Below are 23,849 nucleotides of genomic sequence, written 5' to 3' on the forward strand. Positions count from 1 at the left end.
CGCGAGGCGCCGTCAGGCGGCGCGGCCCTCGGGGCTCTGCCGGCGCGTCTCTCCCGGCCCGTGGCGCTGAGCTGCGCGGGCGGCTCCGTTCCCGCCCTGCCGCTCCCCTCTGAGCGTTACTCGGTGCGCGCCGCCTGAAAGCGTTCCTCTGAACTCTCTCTAAAACTCCGTTAAGGCTCGAGGGTTGTTAGAAGGACCTCGGCGCTTAACATTTTTCCCTTTCGCTCTAATTTTGAGCTTTTTCTCTTGAGCTCTGAGAGGACTTTAAACTTTTCGATCGTTTGTTTTTTACCAGAAGCGCCGGCAGGGAACGTTCACGGACGGTGTAGGTGGCCTTCTGGCCTGAAAGGCAGCCGCACGCACGTTGCGTTGAGAAGCCAGGTGTGAATTACGGCGCGGGAGAGGAGTAGTGAGACAGGTTGCCATGGCTCGGCTGATAGAAGGTAACTTAACGAGCTCTGTTAATTAGCATGTGTATCTGTTCCCCAGGGTTTGGCTCCAGAAGTGGAGCAGCGGAGCGAGAACATGATTGTAGTTCTGTGGCTGGCACTCCTGAGTAGCCCAGGTTTTGCTCCCTGCTTTCCAGATCGTTTTCTTTTCACTTTTCTGGATTGAAAAAGCAAAGTTTTTGTGGGAAAGAAGGTTTGGAACCCAGAGCTGTGGGTTTGTTGTTGTTGGTTTGGTTTCTTTTTGCCTATCCTTCTACAGCTTAGTACTCAGCCCTATGGATTATTCTCCTGATAACAGTTTGTGCTTACTAAGCAGCAGGCTTGTCCAGTGCCCAACAGGGTTTTGGATTCTGCTTAAGAGGCCAGGCACCCAACCATTAGGTGTTGCAGTAATTGATTTACAGGCATCCAACTCTCATTGTTGGATGTTGAAAACAAAAAAAAGGGAGATATGATCTTAATTTAGCTAATTGTTGATCTGGTAAAGACATTTGCTATCTTAGTCATTCTAATCATCTTATTCTGTAATACTAATCTGCTATTCCCTCTCTGTAAATAGTTGTATGCTTCCCAAAAACACCTGCTGGTGAACCTTCAAACTCTCTTGAAGATTTTTATTTTCACATCTGCTGAATTAAGGCAATGTGTAATGAAAGTACGTACTTCAAGTAAGGCCCTGGTGATAAACAGTGGAGAAGATCTGAGGTGTACAAGCCTCTGCATCTCCATAAGAGTTCAGCTACAGAAAGTAACAGGATCATTGCCTACTAAAGTGACAGTCATTTATTTTCATTGAGAATATTATGTTTCAGTCAACTGATTGGTTTATAAAGTCCAGCCTTGTTTTTCACCAGTGTGAAGAAGTCCTTTTACTATCCATTGAAACTTCTATATCTTCCAAGAGTCTAATTTCATAAACTTACTTTTAGATATCATCCTACAGTGAGAAAGTACACATGGCAATCATGGGATAGTCTAAGCTGGATTTCTGTTTTAGTTTGCTTTATCAATAATGTTTCTTGTTATGTAAATTGAGAAAAGCTACAGAGGTTATTATTTTCTCTGGAACTAGCTGCCAGTTAGCTATCCTTGGCATGAATAAGAAGCTTTTATAGTGGTACAGTCTTTTTCTTTCCTAAAAAGCAGGCCTGTTATACAGCAGCACTGCTATATTCCTACTTTATAAACAATCCACAGAAAAGAGAGCATGTGGTAAGAAAATCCATGATACTAAGCTAAAAGTGAAACATCATTTTTGTCAGCATTACCCCCAAAATTAATTATGACTCCTGAGATGTTACCTGATTTCTGTCCTACGTCACGACTTCAGCAGTCCATATGGGATGTGCATGGATATAGAACTGATTTATAACTATCTCTTTGGGTAAAACTTTTCGTTGGGGAAAAAAAAAAACAAACCATTTTCGTTTGCACAAACAGGTGGAAATGGCAACTCTTAATTTTTGGAAATAAATATGTTAAGACTACTGCATATTTGTCTAGTTTCTGTTTGGATGCTTCTGTATATGTATACACATGTGCTTACACCTAAACATAGACTGTTACATGGTAAGTCTTAGGCTTTCCCCTTCCTCCATCCATTGTTTGAGTACTTCATTGTACACATTTGAATCTACAGCCCAGAATCCTAAGAAGTTCTACATTGACAATGACAGTAGTTGAAGTAATACTGACAAAAAGTAGGTAATACTTGTGTGAGTAAATGGCAGACCTTTATCGTTATCAGTTGGAATGTTAGTTTTTGTTGTAGATAGTAGATTCCCACTATCATCTTGTTTTCTGCTATTTTGCAATTTGAACTGGTAGAAAATAGTTTTTTCCACTATGGTATTCTTTTAATATGTCTAATATAGGAGGGCAGAACAGAGTATTCCTGATGATTCTTTTTAGTCTAAAATACACTATAAATTTTAACTGTAAATAGTTTTACAAGAACACCTACATCCCAACTGATAACCTGCCTAGCACACTGCTGTTGTTGTCAGCTGATAAGCGTACCACAGATTGTTTGGCTTAATTGTATATGACAGGATAGTTCAGAAGATGTACGCTTGCCTTATTCAGAGCACAGGCGGGTACATATGAAGGAGTTTTCTAAAGCATGGGAAAATGTAGCTGTGACATGACTTGTGTGTCTGTCAGTAAGTATGATAAATAACAAGATAGGCTCAATGAAAAGGAGTTAATTGTTCCTCTGTTTTGCTGTGTATGTTTAACAGGTCTGAAGAATTATCTGTAGTATGTAGTTAAAGGACTGAGTTAAAGGAAATTAGAATCACAGCTGTTTTGTGTCCTTTCTGTGTTACTGTTACCAGCTTGAAGAAAAATATCTATGGAAAATTTGGAACCTAAGCACGGAAAGAGATCCAGAAAGAGGATCTGCAAAGGCAAATAGCTGTGCCTTTCATGTAACAAGAAGTCTACCTTACACCAGTCTGTACTCCCTGCTTGCTTCTTGATTCACAGTAAATCTGCTCTTGGTTCTAACTGTGATTACAAAAAAGGCGTATTCGTGACTCCCTTAGTTTGATGATCCACTAGAGCGATGTCCCTGAAGAAATTTACAGTCATTACGGTTCTAATTCATACCAGCCTCAAATGGTTCAGAATCAAGAGCTGTAGCTGTCTCCCTGAAAAGCTACATCGTAGCTCAGTTTCCACTGCTTTCAAACAGAATTTGAATGCAGAATGAATTATGAAATACACTGTCAGAATTAATGAATCTCTAAAAAATCTGACAAAGGCTTGAATATATATGTATTGTTTATGCTGCTATTTTTTGTAGACACTTAAACACTATACAAACCAATCTGGACAGCCAATCTGACTTCCTTGACATACAGTTATTGTAGAACTGTAAAAAATGTCAATATTCTCATCATTATGGATATTGGCTTATTTATAAGCACAGCGATTTTTGTCTAAAATAGCCAAGTCTTCAAAAAAAACCACCACCACCAAAGCCAACTCCAAAATAAGCATACAAAAACCCAAGTAGGACTCCATTGTGCCTGGAGATTTTCAGTCTTAAAAACAGTTTTTAAAGTCCTGTGGAATAAAACTGTACATGAGAGAGGGAAAGGAGGAGTGCTACTTTTCCTACTGTCAGCCTCTGGTGCATGCATACGACTGACAATAAAAGACCTTTGAATGATACCATTTCTAGCTGAATTTATGACGAAGCTCTGCAGAAGCAATGAAGCCAGTGAATGGCTTTGATATATACTTACTCTCATTCCACTTTTCTCTTTTCTCTGAAGCGTCCTCTTTCCACTGATGTTCAAGTGGAGTAGTGCTAAAATAAGAAGTCCTACAAAGACTTTCCATAGGATTAATGAAAAAGACCATACCAGAATCTTCTTCAAGTATATATATAAACTTTTTCAAAATGTTAGCTTTGTTTTTCTTTCAGGCATGTATAAAAGAAAATAGTCAGAAATTACACAAATTACACATTTTGAGTCCTTGAAGACAGTTACAGTCCCATAAATCTGAAAACAAGTGCACAGAGCAATTTTAACTGTTATTCTGATTAAAAAGTTAGGGTAGGTGAAGTGGAAATAACAAGGTAATAGTATTGCTTCAAGCTTAACTATGGAAATGTGAATAACGCTTTCAAAGTAAAAATCTAAAATTCAACCCAAACAACTCATTAAACTAATTCAGCTTTCAGTTTTGTTAACTGATTAACATTGTTGATATTTTTGTAGGCAAAATAAAAAGATGGTGGAGAATTTTGGTTGTTCCTAGATCCCATACTACATATTGGGCTACAGCTTGATACATCCTCACTAGATAAAGAGGAGGGGAAGTTCAAATTAGCCTTTGAGACATATTCCCAGATAATTTTTTGATGCAGTCTTGGTATGTACTCTCAACGTTACATTTATCTATAGAGACAGTCTTACTGTATTTTTTTTTTTAAATAGTATCTCTCATTCTAGTGCACACAAATTTAACTTTCCTGCATTTCGTCATGTAACTGTAGAATTGCACTGTTTATTCACTTCTGTCTAATGGCTTTGGAGAACCCAAAGACACACCTGGTCAGCACAGGAGGTTTTCAAGAACCTGATCTTCTCTTCTGGCCACGTGTAAGACAGAAATTGACCAGCAACGGGGGATTCTACTGAGAGAAGGATGAAAGAGTTTCTTAGTAACACCTCTTTGGTGGAGAACAGCAATGAATTTTGTCAAATATTTAAGATACTCCACGTAGTGTACAGATTTACAGAGACAATATTTTTAACATTCCCTCTCCATTGGTGCGAGGACTGTGTTCCCACCACAGCCAGAATGTGGCACTTACATTTGTCTGCTGTGTTCTATATGAAGGAAGAAATGGATGAAATACAAAAAATGAATGTTTTATCAGTGACATTTGAAAGTATGTCTCTCTTTTGTATCATCCACGTACTTTCAGAAACACAATGCAGTAAATGAAGAAGACTTGACTAGTTGCCTGAATGTTTAAAGCTTGCATGATCAAAAAAAGATCTTCTGTCTGATGAAGAAGTTTAAGGAACCCTTTTTTTCTAACAAATGAAAAATACTATTTGAAACACAGAACTAGTATAAAACCTCCAAACTGCAATATGAAAAAGAAATGCATGTTTCTGCTTCCCATCTCTTCTTTCCCTTCAATGACAAAAAGCTCAGTGCAAAGTAGTTTGATTTCTATCCTGGCAGACAACAGACAAACCCCAGTTCTATCTGATTGCTAACAGAGGCTAAAAACTATACTACAAAAATAAAATCTGAGAGCCTGTGCAGATTTATAGTAGGAATGGGACAGTTGAATCAGTAGCAAGATTCAGCACTGCTGGACTGCTAGAGGTGTTGCTGAGTTCTACTAACTATCCCAAAGCATTTTTCATTCTAGTCTCGTTACTCCAAACCCAGAATCTCAATGGAAAGATTTAAAGATCACAGCATACTATTATTATGTTCACTTTGTGGTGGACATATAAAAAGAGATGGGGTAAGTGGCTTAATGGAGTAAAAAATAACTAAATGAAATAGGAGAGGGATCAGAACATAGGATGCTTTCAGCTCCTAAGCTGAATCTGTCAAATTGCACCATATCATTTTTAATATTTCAATATGTGGTCTCAGAAATGCTTGGGATACGCTTTCTTATCACAAAAAAGAGACTATAATTCATACAAAAAGTCCTTTTATTTGGTCTCTCATTCCCAGGTGAAACGTGTGTAAAAGTTACAAAGTCCACATGGTGAAGCATATTTTGAAATACCTGTGTCCACATATAAGATGTGACACTGTTCTTTCAGCTCTTCTTTGAATTTCTTGGTGAAACAGCATAAGAAAAGCATGAATTGTGATTAGGTGTACTTGTATTTTCACAACTGAAATGCACTAATAAGGAAATAACTTCCAAGAATATAAAAATATTATGCTGAAGAATAATTCAAAGAAAATAATTCAAAGCTAGGCAAAGTCTGCAAAATTTAAGTATTAAAATGTAATCCTTGGACTGAAATGTGAGAGTTGTTGCTGATAATCAGCTGTTCTGTAAAGGTGTGAATGCAAAGCCGAGGGATATATAGTTGATGCTTACTCTTGAGGAATCACAGAATAAATGAGGTTGGAAGAAGCTTAAGGAGCTCATACGGTCCCACTCCCCTGCTCAAGCCAGGACACCTACAGCCAGTTACCCAGGATCAGGTCTGTGTGGCTTTGATAGGCTGAAGAGCCCACCACTGGGCAGCCTGTGCCAGAGTTGGATCATGCTTTCATTGAAAAAGTCTGATGTTCAGAGGGAACCTCCTGTGTTTTAATTTGTGCCTATTGCCTCTTGTCCTGGCGTTGGGCACCACTGAACAGAGCCTAGCTTTGTCCTCTTCACCTCTCCCTACAGGTATTTATAGACATTGATAAGCTCCTCCTTCCCTGTGCCTCCCAGCACTGAGCCTTTTCTGGACTGAGCAGTGCCAGTGCTTCTTCATAGGAGAGATGCTCCAGTTCCTTTGTCATCTTTGTGGCCCACCAGTGGACTCTCTCTGACGTGTACACCTGGCTTGCAGTGGGGAGCCTGGAACGACCCAGCACTCCAGGTTTGGCTTCACACCTACAGCAGTGGTGTCTCAACAGATCAACAGCTGGATGTTTAGGATCCGTACTGATTTCCTTTTAGCCTAGACAGACAATGAGTAGAAAAAGCAGATCTTCTCAGGATGGTGATCTCAACAGCCTCCAGTGGTATCATCATTCACAACAGGCTTCGTTGTTTTTTTTTAAATGGAAATATTCACACATTGTTTCAGCAATGAAAACAAAGGTGTTCTCTTATAGAAAGGAAAAAGTGAGGTTTTCAAGCAGTAGCTCAGAAACTCACTGATTGCTTACCACTCATCGCCTTATTTCAAAAAAACGATATGCAACAGAACTGTGGTACTGTTATGCAGCAGCCTGCTTTCCAATCCAGGAATTCTGGAAAAAAAAAAAAAAAGTTTATTTTTCTTTCAGATTGCACAACAAGGCCTTTCAACCTGAGGAAATAGACGGAGTATACCTTCAAGATGCAGTGAAGCAAGGGCTGGCTGTTGCAGTTTCCATCTGTTTCACCTCCTATGCTTACACCAGGGTTTGGTGGGACTTCTTCAGTGTCAGGTGCTGGCTTTTGCTATTTTCCTTGCCTTCCCCATCCCACCTCACATTTTTGTTCTTGTGGGGTTTGTCAGGACAGGGCTCACAGTGCGTCTGACACCGTGGGCCTTGCTTGCTCCACGACTGGTGCCAGCTGTCGTACCTCTGTTACCACACTGTCCATTCTTGATGATATGCCGGATCCCCACACCCTGACCAGTCCTGCTGGTGGCTGTAGTCAGCTCAGTGCCTGTCAATGGGGTGAACAGCCTGCAATGCCTGCACTGCCAGCGGTGACATCTGCTGTTAGAGTCTGTGGCTGGAGTTATCACTGAAGCCATCTCGCTCTCGTGTGACAGAACCCAGCCAAAGCCAAACCAGGCATGCTGAGTTTTGCTCCTGTGTTTTCTTGGGGAAAGCTCCAAGTGGAGATGAGTGTGCTATACATCCTTCCATGGCCTAGAAACAGCACTAATGCCTTATTGTCACAGCAACAGCTTCTGTGAGAGCTGGAGAAGTTGACATCCTCTTTGCCATCCTTGTGCCCAACCCGTGCCTCAGGTCGTTCTGTGCATCCAACTAACTCCCCTCCATTGGGACTTACCACCAGAACTGGATCTTCCTTCCAATAGATCTCTTTACCATATGCCACAACATTTCAGGTCCCAGGAGGGCTTACTGTGATGCTCAGGAGCAGCACTAAGCTGCTTAAGTAGGTATTGGAGGGCATCATGTGAAACTAAGGCCTAAAATCCGTGTTCCTTTTATACTGCTTACAGGGAAGGAACTCAGGCTATACGTAACCACTAATTACAGTCTTCAAGATACTTTTAAGAGAAAGCAAAGGTTGCACTGATAAAAATGTATGTTTCTGAAGTTATAGGTTGTTTTCATAGGTCTTGAACAAACTAATGCATGCTTTTTGTTTTGTTTTGTTTTGTTTTGTTTTGTTTTGGTGAGGGGAAAAGACATACACTGGAGCAGGGGAGAGACAAGAAGATAAGGAATTACTTATTCAAAGAGATTTCCTTGAGTCAAAGAAATCCCTGAAGGAAGTCTTGCTTAAAACAAACAAACAAACAAACAAACAAACAAAAAAACAACCTGAAAAAGAACATAAGAGATTCTCAGAAGTACGTATGCAGATTTTATGTGTCCGTAACACCACGTCAAATATTAACACTTTCCTGCATATATCTCTAAGAAATCTGTTTCTATGTCTCAGTGTAAATAAAGAAAGGTACAGAGAAAAGCTGATGGCTTCAGAACACTGCCTGCTGTAGTGAACCTCTAGTGCTACTCATGTCCTTCATCCTATAACCCATGAAAGAAAATGTAATATACACTGCCTTTTAATGCAGCAGAAGCCTCTTGCAAGTCAGCTTGTTTAATCTCCCTTCTCAATATTCCACATCTGTGGAATACAGTTCTCTAGCAATCTCATTTTAATAACATATTCTAATCCATTAAACTCACTCTGGTAAGCTTTCAGTGAACCATGACATTTCTAAATCAAAGTAAAATCAAAGGCCTTAAACCAGGCTGCAGAGCTAAAATTCTTTCTTATCCCTTCCCTTTATTTACAGAACATTCTTATGTTCAAATATAGCAAATCATCCTGACAGAATAATTACGATGTCATGCTGTGTCAGATTTTTGGAAACAATGTCAAAAAAATGAACTGAAGAACCTGTTGAAAACTAAGAAATAGCCAAAAAAAACCTACCAACCCAAGCCAACCCAGAGACCTTGAGCTTAGCCAAAGAGTGATGGATGAAAGACAACCCGTAATGAGTATGTCAAAACTTTCTGTTTCCTATCCAGTCTAACCTGAGAGCTGATGCTTTTGCAGCACCAAGGGAAGCCTTTTTTAAGTCCAATTATTTAAAATCCGTAGCGTGACTCCTCCATGCCAAATGCTATCAGTGCCAGGGGATCACAACGCAAAACCTTTCTTCTGATAAGCACTGGGATGTAATCAACACTGATTGTTACATGCAATTGCAATCTTGATACTTTTCACTGTACATAGTTTTAGACTAACTGCAAAATTATTTGGACTATCCTTTTATTAGTTAGTCTGGAACTGTTTTGTAAAACTAGAATAATTGTATTTCTCTAAGGTAATTTTTTAACCCAGGAAAACATACCAAAAAAGCTGGGCTTAGAGAACATCAGTCATCTTAAATTTATTCTGCTAAAGACTTATTTGATATTTTACCAAATCTGCTGAGCATTCTTCTTTCCCATCTATTTCCAGGTGGCTCTTCCTTTCCCCAGCCCTGAACCCTCCATCCCACCTTCCCAAAAATCTCACTTCTCATTCCTTCAGGACAACCTGACAAATAGATGCAGTGATGAAGGATTATCACTTCTGCTGCTGCTCTGATTCATCTAGGCTGCTTGGAAGAGAGTACTGAAAAGGGCACAACCCCTTTTTGTAACAAATCATCTTCTGGACGTTTTCCTGCCCCATGAAATTAAGCATTATGGCTCACATTAATGAACACATATTATTTCCCTTGCTCTGGGATTTTAGAGGGACCTTTTGGAGCCATCGATCTGTGACATCGGAAAGCAGCAGACCGCTTGGTTTCTGGAACAGCAACACCTGGAGCTTTCTTCTCTGCTGGAAGCAGTAGGGACAGCACTCGGTATTTCATCTCTTGGGTCATGGAAATGGGCAGCTTCTGCCTTGGCAGCCAGGCTGCAGTACTTCACTGAGTGGGCCTGACTGATCACACTCTCATCCTCCTGCCATCAGCACCGTGCTAAGCAGGAAGGATGCTGGTAGCCTCTGCCCTCTCAGCAGAGTGGTTTAATGGAGCTTTTCTCATTACTCAAGGTTTCATGTTTTCTACAGACACAGGCAGGCATTACAACAGGTATCACAGTATCAGGATCTACGTACTTTCAAACTCCCTTTCAAACCACTGTATGTCAGAAGGCTGGAGTAAGTTTCACAATTCAGTCTTTCTAAGTGCCTGTCTCTGACAGATTCAAATGCGTTTGCATGCTTAGATTTTCAGATAGCATGTGAATAACAGGTCATTCATGTGCATGTAGAGTGTTTGGAAAAGCTGAACTTTGTAAAGTAGCAGGAGCTTGGAAGCTTAGCACAATGCAATTTTAAGCTAAATAGTAAAAACAATAGTATGTGTATATATGTATAATTTGACAATACATTAGGTTTTGCAACTCTTTGCTAAGAATGATACCTTTAATCTCTTGCTGCATCTGAACATTTATTTGACACAATAACCACAATTTTGTTCATCAATATTACAAAAATTGTGCCTCAAATAAAAAGATTGTTCCCACGGGACAAAACTTTCAATGATACACGCGAAGTTACAGTAGCATCCAGGAGTTCATATTTTGTAGCTGTTTTCATTAGGGAAAACCTTTATTAACATTTAGCATTTTTTTCATCAGCAAAGCGCTTTCAAAACATTTGCTAATTAAAACCTTTATATCTTTTAGACAGTGAAAGTGCCTTTTCCAGCCCGCACGTGCTATGTAACTTATTTTATTAGTGGTTTAGTAATAAAGTCAGATAAACGTTTGATTTAATAATTAGCTTTTATAGAGTGCTTTCTGCCTTCAAAGCACTTTGCAAACATTAACTAATTAATTCTTGCAACTCCCCTGTAATTTGGGGAAGCAAGCACATTCATACATGCTTGTATGTGGTTTAGGGAAGAAAGTATTATCTCGGGCATTTTACAAAACAGAGAATTAAGACATATAAATTATTTACTTAAGTCCACAAAGACAGAAATGTAGTCAGGGTAGGAATTGAAACTCATTCATCCTCCTCATCCTTGTCCATACCCTGACTTCTCGGCTCTTTCAGGAATTTTCTCTGGAGAAGTGCAGCTAGGTCAGCCAAAGCAAGGCATGGATGCTAAGCAGGCATCTCCACCTTCCTACCACCCAGTGTCCCAGGCACAGGCATACTCAAGGAGCACACGTGGGGTGTGCTTACGTGGTGATCCACACAGCAAGTTTGCCTTACACTCTGGCCACTTGTCTGTGGTTCATGAATGAGGTGGGGGTCACAGCAAAGCGTTGCGGTGGGGCCAGCAGTTTCCAGCTCCCATTAATGAACTCTGCTCACTCTTATCCACTGGGCATTCACACTGCCACAATATGAAAATATTGTCAGTATTCTGTGAACAGCTTCTTTTGTTTCTGTCTCCAGTTTAGGTACAGCTTGTTGTAAGTATGCATCACAGTACAAGAGGAATTTATGTTGTCCCTTTTCTTTCCTAACTTGTTTACTATTTGATATCTACAACAATACAGCTTTCTTGCCTACCCCAACCCATCTGTCTAGGATGTTATGCTGCGTTTTGGTCACACAGTAAATTAGTACTTCTTCATGTGCTGTAGGTGGAATGAGAAGAGTATAGGTGGAATGAGAAGAGTACGAGCTGCAAGAAGGCTGCACCATGCACCAGGGTACCAGAGGTCTTTGAAGAGTCATTTGCGATGTTTCAACTCAGCAAAGCAAGTAAGCTCTTACCTTATAGGCTTTAGAAATTTTTCTGAAGTTAAAGTACATTCTTAGAACATGTGAAGGCCATTAAGAAGGTTTCAGAATGAATGTCTTGTTTTCAATGAATTTAAGAATTTCATGAGGTACACATGTTCAAATACTTATCATTGTTTATTTTTGCTAGATGTTGTAAATTAATGTTATTGTGTACATTTTTGAGTGATTAAGCAGTAAACCGGAAATGGATTGTGTCACTGCTGTGTATCAGCTAACATTTAAAAACTTCAGGACATTTTTAATAGCTCAAATGAGCCAAGTTTTCAAGTGTCATAGTGTCTTCTTCAGGCAAGAGAAATAGAGTGAAACAATACGAAATATCTGGCTGCTTGCTAATGCACATTTCATCATTACATTCAGATAAACCAAACAATTAAATAATGCAGAAGGTTTGTGTAGATTAGAGAATTAGGGACAAAGCATTCCTTGGTGGTCAGCTATTTGTTTAGTGTTGAAGAGTAACTTTTGTAATTCTGTTTCTGTAAGCCGAGTCTATCAAGTAGAGACTACTAGACAACAGAAGAGTGCTGCATTTTGCATGTGGTGTGCCAAGCACTATTTCTCTGTGGATATGAACAGATTTTTTTTAATTTGTTATTTTATTGTATTTATAATTAGCAGTCTGGAAAAAAAAAAGTTCTCTTTTAGCATCTGCAGTGATGCATTGATTCTTTCATTACAGCAAATACGCATGACCCCCGGTGTTCAACTGTAAACAATAATAGTTACTGGCTTCATTAGTAAGCTAGCAGATGGCTTATAAGTTCTCATGGTAGCTTTTATCCATTTGAGGCTTGCAGTGTGCAAATGTTTGTCTTTTAAACAGGATAAAACAATGTAAAAGGGACTCTGTGCTTTGTTTTTATTAGTAGCAATTCATTTGGATTGGAGATTTGAATCTGAGTATGTGAGTGCACTGTCAGTTTGTCCTGCCCACAGGCAAAGTACTTGCTGGGCCTTGCCCCTACCTCTGTAGCATTTTCTGTACCAAAAGAAATGAGGTCAAATATAACTTCTGAAGTTTTGACAATCATATTTTAATTAGTAGGACTCCCATTCTAAAATCTGCTTCCCTTCCCTTCCCTTCCCTTCCCTTCCCTTCCCTTCCCTTCCCTTCTTTCCAGAATCAAGTGATGCCCCCTTTCAGCAGAGAGGCAGCACTGCCTCCAGTTTACCCTACATGTCTTGGGAATCTTACCGTTGACACCATTTTGTCATTCCAAAACCTTACTTACACAGCCAGACTTTTGCATATAGTTTTGGAATACCCAATGAAATACAGTTATTTGGTTCATCACCAGTTTTGTGCCCAGAGTGTGATGAACTTCAGGATGGTTCCCTGAGAACATGCTGCATGCAGTTGCAATGACTCTCTAAAACGTTGTTATGGAACTGTGCAGAGCTATCTAAAGACCACTTCACCTTCAATAATACTGAATACATAACTCTTTTAAAAGCAGAACCATTTTATTTCAATGTGTGAGTCTCTTCGGTGGCTTTTTAAAATACTTTTATTACAAGCTCTCTTCACAATTTTCGTGAATTTGCTTATGCTGATAGCTGGAATCAAGCTTCATTATTGAGAAATAGAAGCAGGAAGCCATATATTAAGGGCCACCAGGTTTTGAATACCTTCAATTCTCTTTAAAAGCATGGATACATAGCAGTGCAAACTCTCTCAATATGTTCCACTGTTGTGTTTCAAGTGGATCTTTACATGGAGGAGTAAGGAAGTCATTCACACTTTGTGGTCTTTCACTGTTGCCTACTTATGGTTTGTTCACACTAATGCATAAGCATTTGACTGGTTGATTTTTTGCAAAACAAATGCTTCTGTTTAGGTAGGAGTCAGCCATGTGTTTTAGAAACAACAATCAAGAATTAGAAACTTTTTCTTTAGTAAAGGGTAAGTCTTATTTTGAGGGCATAAATGAACCAGACTGCGTGCTCCTTGTGTTTCCTTATGGTGCAGTAAATAATTATACTGTTAGTATCAAACTAGGGGATCTTCCTGAGTAAACAGTGATTCTAATGAATCTTTAGAGTTTTATATTGTATTTTCATATTCTAAATTCAATTTTAAAGTTTAGAATAACTTTTGTGTGGAGAGACAGCTATATCTCCTGGAAAAATATGGGAATGTTGGTTTCAGAGCATGTATTCTCTCTTCTTATCCTCATTTTTTATTTTAGTATTAAAAATAATGTGTGCATAACATTTGTCTTTCTTCTGAGCCCATCTGCTCTTGCTTCTACCTTACCTGAAGATCTAACCCCTTGCAAGTGACATCTTCAATGAAGAAAAAGCAGCAGGAGCAGATGATCTTTCAAGAAATAAGGATCCTATTTTCATGCAAATTTACAAGTAATTAAAAGTGATGGGAGAAAAAAAAATGCATCTCAATATGCAATATCTTCAAATTTAATTTGAAATATAATAGTTTTAAACTTTCCCGTAAAAAGTCCCAGACTTTTAAGTGGATTCATTTTGAGAGCAGTAAGAATTGTCATTCAGATTAATGGGCTGTTTTTCCTTATCAAAAGACACCTTTAAAACAAGTTTGAGGGTAATGGTTTTTAAGTTTTAAGTGTTTTTTTTTTTCCTATGGTTTGAAATAAAGTTAATTAATTTCCTGAGTAAACTGAAATTCCATTCAAGTCTGTGGGTGAAGTATAGCAGTACTCAAAAAAGCCATTCTAAGGACTACTTCAGACCCAACGTGACTTCCATTTCAGGAAGCATGCCAGCTGTATCTTCAGCATTTACTGTTGCCTCATTATCTATCTAATCTTTCCTAAAGGAAGTATTTTATTTAAAAAAAAAAAAAAAAGAGACTTTGTTTATGAAGTTTTACCATTCTTTATTCATCACTAAAAATTTAAAAAAAATCAGGAAGGGGAAAATATATTGTGATAGCAATGTGTTCTACAGTTCTGTCCTTTTAAAACTGCTGCAGAAATGGAGAGACTTAACTTACATCTGTTCTGTCCTGTGGTATTCTATTCCACTCTATTCTATTCTATTCTATTCTATTCTATTCTGTTCTGTTCTGTTCTATTCTTTGTCTACTGTAAAATGGAATCTGAGGTGTTGAGAATTCTTGATTCTCACGAAAGACCAAAAGAGTTAAAAGCACAAAATCAGAATAAAATTAAAATTAAAATATTGCCTAAGCAGTGGATACAGTTCTGTTCACCTTTACAGAAGCTGTAAGGTTACAGAGCTGTAATGCATAAACAACTGCTGCCATTTTATCCCATGCTATTTAGATTCATTATTCAGTATATAAAAGTAGTTACAACTCCCATGATAGGTGCACCTTTATTGATTAGAAGTAAGTTTGTTTCTAATGAGTTAGGAAAGGCTGGGCATTACACACATGCATAGGAACAATGTAAAGCTACACAATTTACATCCTGCAGAATGAAAAAAAAAAAAAGAAGTATTGATGATTTATTGATTACAGCTCTCATTTAGATGAGGAGGCACAGGAAGCGATAAATAATGTAAATATTTTAAAATTCTGTCAGTGGTAACCTAAAGGGAATATTGTGATTTGCAATAATACTTGGAAAAATTCCTTCACTAGTGCTAGCAACTAGAATTTTTTGTACAACAGGCCATGGATTTCATAGGGATTTGGTAATGCCCTGTGTGCATCAGGTAGTTCTTCCTATGCGTCTGTGCTTGGTTTGTTTGTTTGTTTCCAAAGGGAAGCTGATGGGCTACAAGGATAAAGTGAGGCAGCTCTATGGTAAACCATTACTCTAAGTGCTATGAATAGGACCTACTGCTATATTTCAGTGTCTGTCACTTCAGTGGAATTAAGAAACTGAGGAAGCTAACAGTGGTTGGGTGTAGCCACGTCAAGATGGTATCCTGTACTCTAATAAACATCTTCCTGGATAAGATGTACTCAAATATTTTAACTTCACTTTTATGCGACTTTTTCCATCTTTTAAACTGTTGGAACTTCAGTGCAGATTTGGTTAGCTGACGCCTTAGGCAGCTACCTGAGTGTTTGAATTTCTTACGATAATGAACAGTTAAAGCTAACTGGAGTGCCTCTATTTTTTAATTGATTTAGCAGTTGATTGTCTCACAAGATTTATGTTTCCCCTGTGCTCAGAAAATAATGTTGTCAGTTGTCATCTGAAGCTATATTATTTTTATTACAAACATCATGGATGAAACATCATTTTTGTCAATTAGGATTTTAGAGGATGAAAAAGATTGTTCATAAAGGCAGAGAATATAAAATACTGTGTAAAGGTCACTAGATAGGTCAGAGCTGATGACCATCTAGCTATAAATGAACTACCAGAAGCTAGATAATATACCAAAGGAGAACATTTGATATACTAATTCTTTTCCATGTAGTAACATAAAGCAAGCAGACTTGCAATACATCTTTTTTTCTACAGGAGTAAGATTGCTTCCTTTTCTGCTTCTGCCCTCATTTCGTTTTCATAGCTTCATTCATTACACACCTATTAAAAACATTATTATATTTCTTCCAATATGAAGGAAAGACTTATAAAGAAAATTCTGGATGTCTTGAAAGCTTTGTAAAAGAAACAATTAAATGGAAGATTGTCCAGAAGAGGATCCCAAGAAACTATTCTTGTGTGCATTGGGCCTATTTCTATTCATCATTGTACTCACAAAGAGCAGGAATAATACCACTGATGCCAGTGGTGCTAACAGCAGATTACTCTATTTTGCATATTCTACCAAAAAAAAGGTCATTAGTATTGCAAAACTGAGCATTCAGAAGTTAAAAACTGACAATATTATGAAAAGAAGCATTAGCAGATTGCTCTAAGGAGGGAGAAGGAGAGCAATTTGCATCTTAATATGTGGATAGAAAATCTGGAAATCTACCAAAGGTCAATATCTGAATGTCTTTGAGGAAAAATTCTGTATGAAAATATTAGATATGAAGCATAGATGTAAGATTCATCAGAGTGCTTGTCAGTGCCTTTATATTTCAGTCACCCAGTGAGATGATGAGAATATCTAAGGTAGGTTCAGAATTAAGCAAGAGTAGTCATAGGCTGATTCAAGAGAATGATAGAAGAAAACCACAAAGTTTCTCCATACTAACACAGAGAATCCATGAAAAGCAAATAGAGCAGGCGAGCAGAGCTTAGTTCATCATCCCCTTGCTGTGAGAGGGATTCAGATGGGACAGAGAGAAGGTTCATTTTGTTCTCAGTGCCCTGATCAGCAGCACGAAAGCCTGTGAGAAAGAATCTCCCACAGTCACTGCTTTCAGTCCTATTTTTTCCGTATGCATCTGACATCAGTAGGAAGGCAAATGAGATCATAACTCACTGTGAAAAAAATAACCTGTTCTGTTCTGTTTTACTCTATTCTTTATGCTGCACTTTATATATTAATATTTTAATCTTCCAAAACAAGGTAAGTGCGATGTCTGTCATCATTTAACCTGCCCGTTTGACCCGTGTGTTTTGCCTTAAGAATACTGCGGAAACGTACAGTCAGCTTTTGGTCTTGCTTTGTTGAGAAATGGCCTGTTTTATGGTTAAGCTGGTCTTGCACATGAAATAGAAGCTGGTGACTCTTGTGATAGTCTTTTCTTTCTCTCAGAATTGATTCTGTATTTTCTTCTTTCCCTACACTCAGACCTTCCAGAATTTTGTTTGTTATACAAATATATGTTATACTGATAGAATATAACAAAGAAACAACTCAGTCCAAACATAACCTCATTTTCCTCATCATCTAGCTTTTCAGTTAGCTTGACTGTAGGCTGCAAAATACTGAGATCTCAGATCTATGAAAAAGCATTATGGAGAGTGGAAAATGAGTTTTCTGTGTCTAGAACCAATTTTGGATATCTCAAAAGATAACATATTAGAGCTCCTGGACAGCTGCAGGTTTCACACCTCTTTTCTGTAACACAGGTGAAAAAGAAGTTATCATCTTCTGCAGCTCAACAGAGATAACTGCCTGAGAGCAAACATTTGTCTCAGATGCAAAGATGAAAGAACATTAGCGAGAATGCACAAACAGTCCCTGATTATAGACTCAACTGGCCGCTCATAATTTTGTATTTTCAGTCAGAGTAGACTTACTGCCTCTATGAGCTCTTCCCATTTGCATCAGCTTCAGCCCATGTTTGTTTGTGAGTTGCTGTTGTCAAAAGAATAAGCCACCTTGGTACCAGTGAGTATGGTCAGATGTTGTGAAGTGCAGCTTGCATTTGTCGTCTTAATATTGTCCAGCTGGTTCTCCTACAGGCTGCATTTGGAAACTGAAAAGGCAGATGACTGTGTAAATCAAAGATCTGATAGCCACAGAACTGCTTCCAATCACTGGTTTTGAGTTTGCACCTTCTGGAGAGGCTCTAACATAAAAGCTGAAATACGAGGACAGATAGAGCAGTGATAAATGTAGCATACACTGCGTTAGTTAGACAGCATGGCAATGAAGAACATCACTTAGTGCTCTAATACAAACACTTTACAAATAAGATGCCCTAAATCCCTCTTTGTTCCCAGAAGTATCACAGCAGTCTTCCAACCAGTACTGTCCTCTACTTGTATACCTCCTAATTTATTGAGAACAGGAAGATAAGAGAAGATTTTGTTCTGCTGTTCTGTCTGCTGCCTTACCTATCAGTTCATTGCACAAAGACAGCTAACAAGTAAACTTGGGCTGTTAATCTTTGTCTTTCTGGGACAGACTCAAGTTAATATTCTGGTCTGCAATTCTTTTCACACCCATTCGTGCTGTGAGACTGGATTTAGCCTTCTTTATCTTCTGTATAGAATTTTTGTCCTTTCTATCTACTACCAAGTATTGAATGGTTAATGGTATTTATGCAGCATTCTACATTCTTACCAAACAATTTGAACATAATTTAATGTATAATTTGTCCAATTACCTGGATTCAACTTTGTATCTAGCATTGCCAGATCTTTGACATGTTCAATACAGCCCATAATTCTGGGCATAACCTCTGTTATTTTTTGACTTCCTTATTCTTACTTTTATACATTTTACATCTATCATGTCTAAGACATATATGTATCCTTTTTTTCCCCCATTCAGTTTGAACTGTATTTTCCTGCTTTCTGTTCACGGCCAGCTGGTCCTTGCATTCCTGACACATCAAATTGCACACCTTGAAGCTCTGTCAGTTCTCCTGTTCATTAATACGCCAAAGATGAGGACTTAACACTAAGCTCTGTGATGCTGCATTTGTCATCTTCCTCTTACATTTGTAACCATTCCTTGACTTTGAAAGCAAGCCAGTTTGTTATCCAGTTGAGTATTATTTCCTTACCTTCATACCCTATTCATTAATAATGTATTTGATACTGTATTAAAAGCTTCCAGGGAATACAAGGGAATAATGTATACTTCTTTACCCTGGCCTGTTTGTATTATAACTTTCCCAAGATATTATGCAGGTTGGTTATGCATTATTTTCATTTTCTTAGAATCATAGAATTGTTTGGGTTGGAAGGGACCTTAAATCTCATCTAGTTCCAACACCCCTGCTGTGGGCAGGAACATTAGGCAAGGTTTTGGTAATCCTTACACTGAAATATTAAAGCTTCTATTTACATGGAGAGTTTGGGCAGTTTACCAATGTAGAAATATTTGTCTTACATTTTTAGATACCTGCCATAATCGAATAAGCATTATTTAATATTTTCTGAGAGACATAACATAAAGCAATGTATTTGGATGGTACCCAGTGCAAAAAAGTACAATTTCACAAAACAGAAAGGAACGACATTCTAACAGAGAACAAAGCAGAGTCCATCAAGACATACCTTCTTAATGTCAGAAACGTGTATTTTACACACAAAAATCTGCCAGTGAAGTTTTTACATCAGTTATAGTTTCATAAAGTACTCTGGGGTGTGACTCTGTAGCAATGTGAAGACAACAAAGGAAATACAAGCTTGCAAAAGTGTCACAAACACATTACATCCAGAAAGTACCCATTAAATTTGATGGAGAAAGAATTCCTGTTCCAACTTATTAGGTTGTTATACGCTTAGAAGTGGAATTCCTTTAAAACTCTTCGCCATTAAAAGCCCAGTGAATTCAACAGGGATTCATGGTGAAAAGAAGTCTGGTTGGAGACATTTGCCATATGCTACTCTTTCAATTTCACTGAAAGTTCTGTGAGCATGTTAAGGACAATATAGACTTTTCATAGCAACACTTTTTCCTTACATACCTCATACTTCATTTTTTGTGCTTCATTAATTGATACAGAGTTTAAAGAACAACAATAAAGAAACAGAAAAATGGGAGCATCTTCCCTTTTGACTGCATGGAGTCAGAGCAAGGCCTGTTCCTGTGATTCACCATACAGAGGGGATATAACTGTATTTCATGTACAAAGTATAGTCCCATAAACTTGACCACTCTGACCAACTTCACAAAAGGGTGGTTAGGCTGTAGGTTAGAGGACTGGTTCTCTAGCCGTTTATGTGACTTAACGCTTTTTCCACATTGGCTGACATGTCCATTTCCAAGTAATTTATGAATATACTGAAGAACATGTCTCAGACAGACAACTGTGAATCTTCACTTGTAATGTCCCCACTATGAAAATTCACCAGTTACCCTCATGCTCTCTTTTTTGGAAAACAAAAATTGTTGTTTTAGCCAACAATTTATCCATGCCATAGCATCAGGCTGGATTCGTATTACATTAAAACTTGTTATGGGCAGAAGGGATTGTACCTTAAAGGAGGAGATAAGAATGAACTGTTGGTCCCATTAATGTTTTAATAATCTATCGTTACAAATCATCCCATTAACACAGGAAGAAAATTTCAACAATACAGTTAAAATCATTGTATATAAATTGGTTTGTATCTGCTCAGTTTCTTTGGAGCTGTGCTCACCTTCTGTATGTCCTAAAGGGTCCTAGGGTCAACAACTTCCATCTTCCTTAAAAAGACTGAATAGAAGTGGGCCTGCTAGGAGTCACTGTCCTTCTATGTCTCTCCTGGGAGGAGTTTCATGTTCATAGCTGATGTTTCTTTCCCCTCAGGTCGGGAGTCTGCTTGGGTTTTCTCACTACAATCTACAATCTTCTCATTGCTGAAATCTGAAATTTGCTCCACAGCTTCCTTCAGACCTTTGTAAAGGGCTATTGTTAGAGCAGGGTTGCTAGGCTTGTACAGTATGAAAATATCCAGATAGCCAATAGCCCCTTGACCAGTAGACAACAGTCATATACTGAAAAAAAAAAGTAAGTCCAGATCAGCTTGTCAGAGCCAGCACGGGACAAGTCCTGGGCTTCTGCACTGTCAGGTCACTATGGGGTCTCCGGCCTTTTACTGGTATTGGCAAAATTGTATTTACTGGGCTACACCTGAATGCACTGAAATGCTTTTATCAGAATTGTAAGTTGATGCTTTCCTCGGGAGAATTCAAAATTTTCCAAATAAAACAGATCTATCCAGGTGTCCCCTAATCCTGTTCCTTATCACTGTTTCTAGTTATTTGCCCAATACGCATCAGGCTTACACTGCTACCATTCCCCAGATTTTCTCTGGAACCTTTTTAAAGAATTGATGTCACATCTGCTTCCTTCCAGAAGCCAGGCAATTTAAAGCAATAGGTTACTCCCCGCTGTGAGTAATTCAGCTCTTTCGTCCTTGAGTTCCTTTAGAAATTTGGAGTGAATGCAATACAATCCTGGTGATTTTCACCTTATCTATTTATTCCGTAATCTCTTCTACAGTAATTCCAATTTCAGACTGATCTTCTGATGGGTCCCCTGCCAAGAAGGGTTCTGGTTTCAGAAACTTCCCAGTTCTTTCCACAATGAACACCAGTGCAGAGAGTTCACTTAGCATCTCTGCAACGACCCTGTCTTCTCTGGGTGCTCTTTTATGCCCTGAAAATTAGTAGTCCTACAGATTTTGGCAAGTTTCCTGCTTCTGATGTATTTTGTGGGAAAAGGATTATTAGTTTTGATTCCTTTGTTAGTTATTCTTCAGATGCTTCTTGGTCTGCCTTGTTATGTTTTCACATTTAACCTGACAGAGTTTATAACTCTTTCTTGTTCTGTCCCTTGAAAATGACTTCAGCATTTTCAAAGATGTATTTTTTTTGCTTCTAACAACCTCACTTACCCTGCTTAGTTACATGAGCTTCCTTTAGCCCTTTCTGAAGTCCTTCTCAAGAGAAAGTCTGTATTTCTAATACAAATCCTTATGTAGGTTCCTTGTACAGAGTTGAGACTGAGCTGTCCTTAGTTTAACAACCTCTCTCTTACTTTGCTACTCTCTTTTGAATTAAAATAAAACAGTAGGGAGGATGTGCCCAGGAGTAAGCTCCTCACTGTTCCCTGACCATAAGCTTCTCTAGATGTTGCTGGAGGAGTTTGCTGGCAGGGTTCCCTTCCTCAGAGCTGTGTCTGTAGGGAACAAAGGAATGAAACTGAGGACATATGTGTGCGTGCTGTTCCAGGATTTTCTGGGCTCTTACCTGCCTTTGCTTTGTCCCCTTACACTTATTTATGATGCATTCAGCTGTCTTGTACTTCTGTCTCATAGCAATAGAACTTTTGCTGAACAGTTGTCCTATTTGCATTTCTGTGGCACACTTACTGCCATTTTGGGACCGTGTCAGTGGAGAGTAACTAGGCTTGTCTGGCATCACGTCCAAAATGACAGCAGGGTGATGATGTGCACAGTAAGGCTCTAGGTAGATGTACATTCCCCTGGCTTCCCTGCTAAGCTAGCAAGGAGAACTCGTCACAGTGCCTGTTCACTGACCCAGCTGTTTCACAAGACTTGTGTACATAGGATCAGCAGAAGCAAAGGGAATAGCTTGGTTCTGAGGCCTCGCTGCAGTAGTAAATATTGACAATTCCAGTGAATGATAATGAGATTGTGCAGGGGGAAGATAAAGGGCACTCCTCTCATCTACAGTGGAACGAACCATGCATGTCTCAGGTAACTCAGCCTCCCATCAGGCTATTGGGAAAGCCTCCTGTGCAGGGTGATGGCCAGGGTGATGGCCTGCTCCTCCCAGGCATACGTGCCTTTCAGTACAATGCAACTGGCCAACCAGACCAGGGAATCTGTATAATGTTGGAAGGGTGAAGTTGAAATATAACTCAAAATCAATGGCGTTGAAAAATTATGAAGACTAAAAATAAGAATAGACTGTGATTCTTCTCATACACTTTCCATGCTGGTTCTCTAGGCTTCTATGCATCTTTACTACTCATGTACCTCTTCAACCTCATTCAGAAATCTTTCAAAGAAGAGCTGAGAGCAGGCTGCGATCCAGGACTTTTATTCCATGCCATGGCACTTTCCAAATGATGGCAACCAGTGAGGAAATTGAAAGTTTGAGTCCTGCCTAGCACTTTAATTAAAAAAAAAAAAAATAGTCAAATGTGAAAATAAACATGTAGGATTAAGCCATTCTGACATATTCTAAATTTGGGATCAAAGAGATAAACTTGTCACAGTGTGCTCTCGCAGAAGCTAGGGAGATAAGATTCTTGAGGCTTTGATCAGCTTTGGCTGATCCTGAGCTGTCATTCAGTGGTTTATATCCTGGAATATATATAGTCATGGTTACAGTGTGTTCCTCCTCTAATATGCATGGATCTCCGCTCTGTAGAAAATAAAGTTTTGAAGCTTTTTTATAAGATAACAAATCAAGATTAAGTTCTTGCATAGCTTAAATATTGGGGTTTTTTATTTATTTGCTCTCTAGAGGTGAGGCACCACAATTATGGTGGTTTACTCTTTTATCAGTGCACTCGCTATATCCCTTTTCCAGCACATCTGTTTTGAGCTATAGCACATCTTACTTATTTTTGTTCTGTGCATTAGTGTTTGCCAGCAGGTGGTCATGAGTACAACAGAATTTCTGTGCAAGCAGTCGGTATTACTGACAGGGTTTCCTTGGCCCTACTGCTGCTGAATTATCAGGAGAATAGAGCGGAAAAGCATTTTTAGAAAGCTGTGTTGGATGCCAAGTGGAAACAGAAGACTGCTTCCATGAGAAAACCTACTTTACTAGCTACCTGATACACTACTACTAGCTAAATATAAGTAGCTGTATTAATATTCCTTACGGCTTCAGGCTTTGGAAGTAAAAGCAGTAGCTCTTGCGGACCGTAGTAGTTCTTATATGATCTGCAGCTCATTTCAGCAGCCGTCATCTTTCATTTGTCAGCTCAAAAAAAC

At 38.7% G+C, this 23,849-nt stretch overlaps 1 long non-coding RNA gene across 3 annotated transcripts in view; it reads left to right on the forward strand.

Annotated features, from left to right (window-relative positions):
• Positions 1–6: 6 nt before the first annotated feature.
• The window catches only part of LOC104910641, a 31,965-nt gene continuing 8,122 nt past the window's right edge, over positions 7–23,849 (forward strand). For 2 of the 3 annotated variants that reach the window (XR_002114191.2, XR_002114192.2), the window contains exons 1-2: positions 130–443; positions 11,472–11,592. This is a non-coding gene — a long non-coding RNA (uncharacterized LOC104910641). The other variant, XR_002114194.2, reaches the window with a different exon arrangement.

This window comes from Meleagris gallopavo, chromosome 4 (assembly GCF_000146605.3).
Source record: "Meleagris gallopavo isolate NT-WF06-2002-E0010 breed Aviagen turkey brand Nicholas breeding stock chromosome 4, Turkey_5.1, whole genome shotgun sequence".
Lineage (NCBI taxonomy): Eukaryota > Metazoa > Chordata > Aves > Galliformes > Phasianidae > Meleagris > Meleagris gallopavo.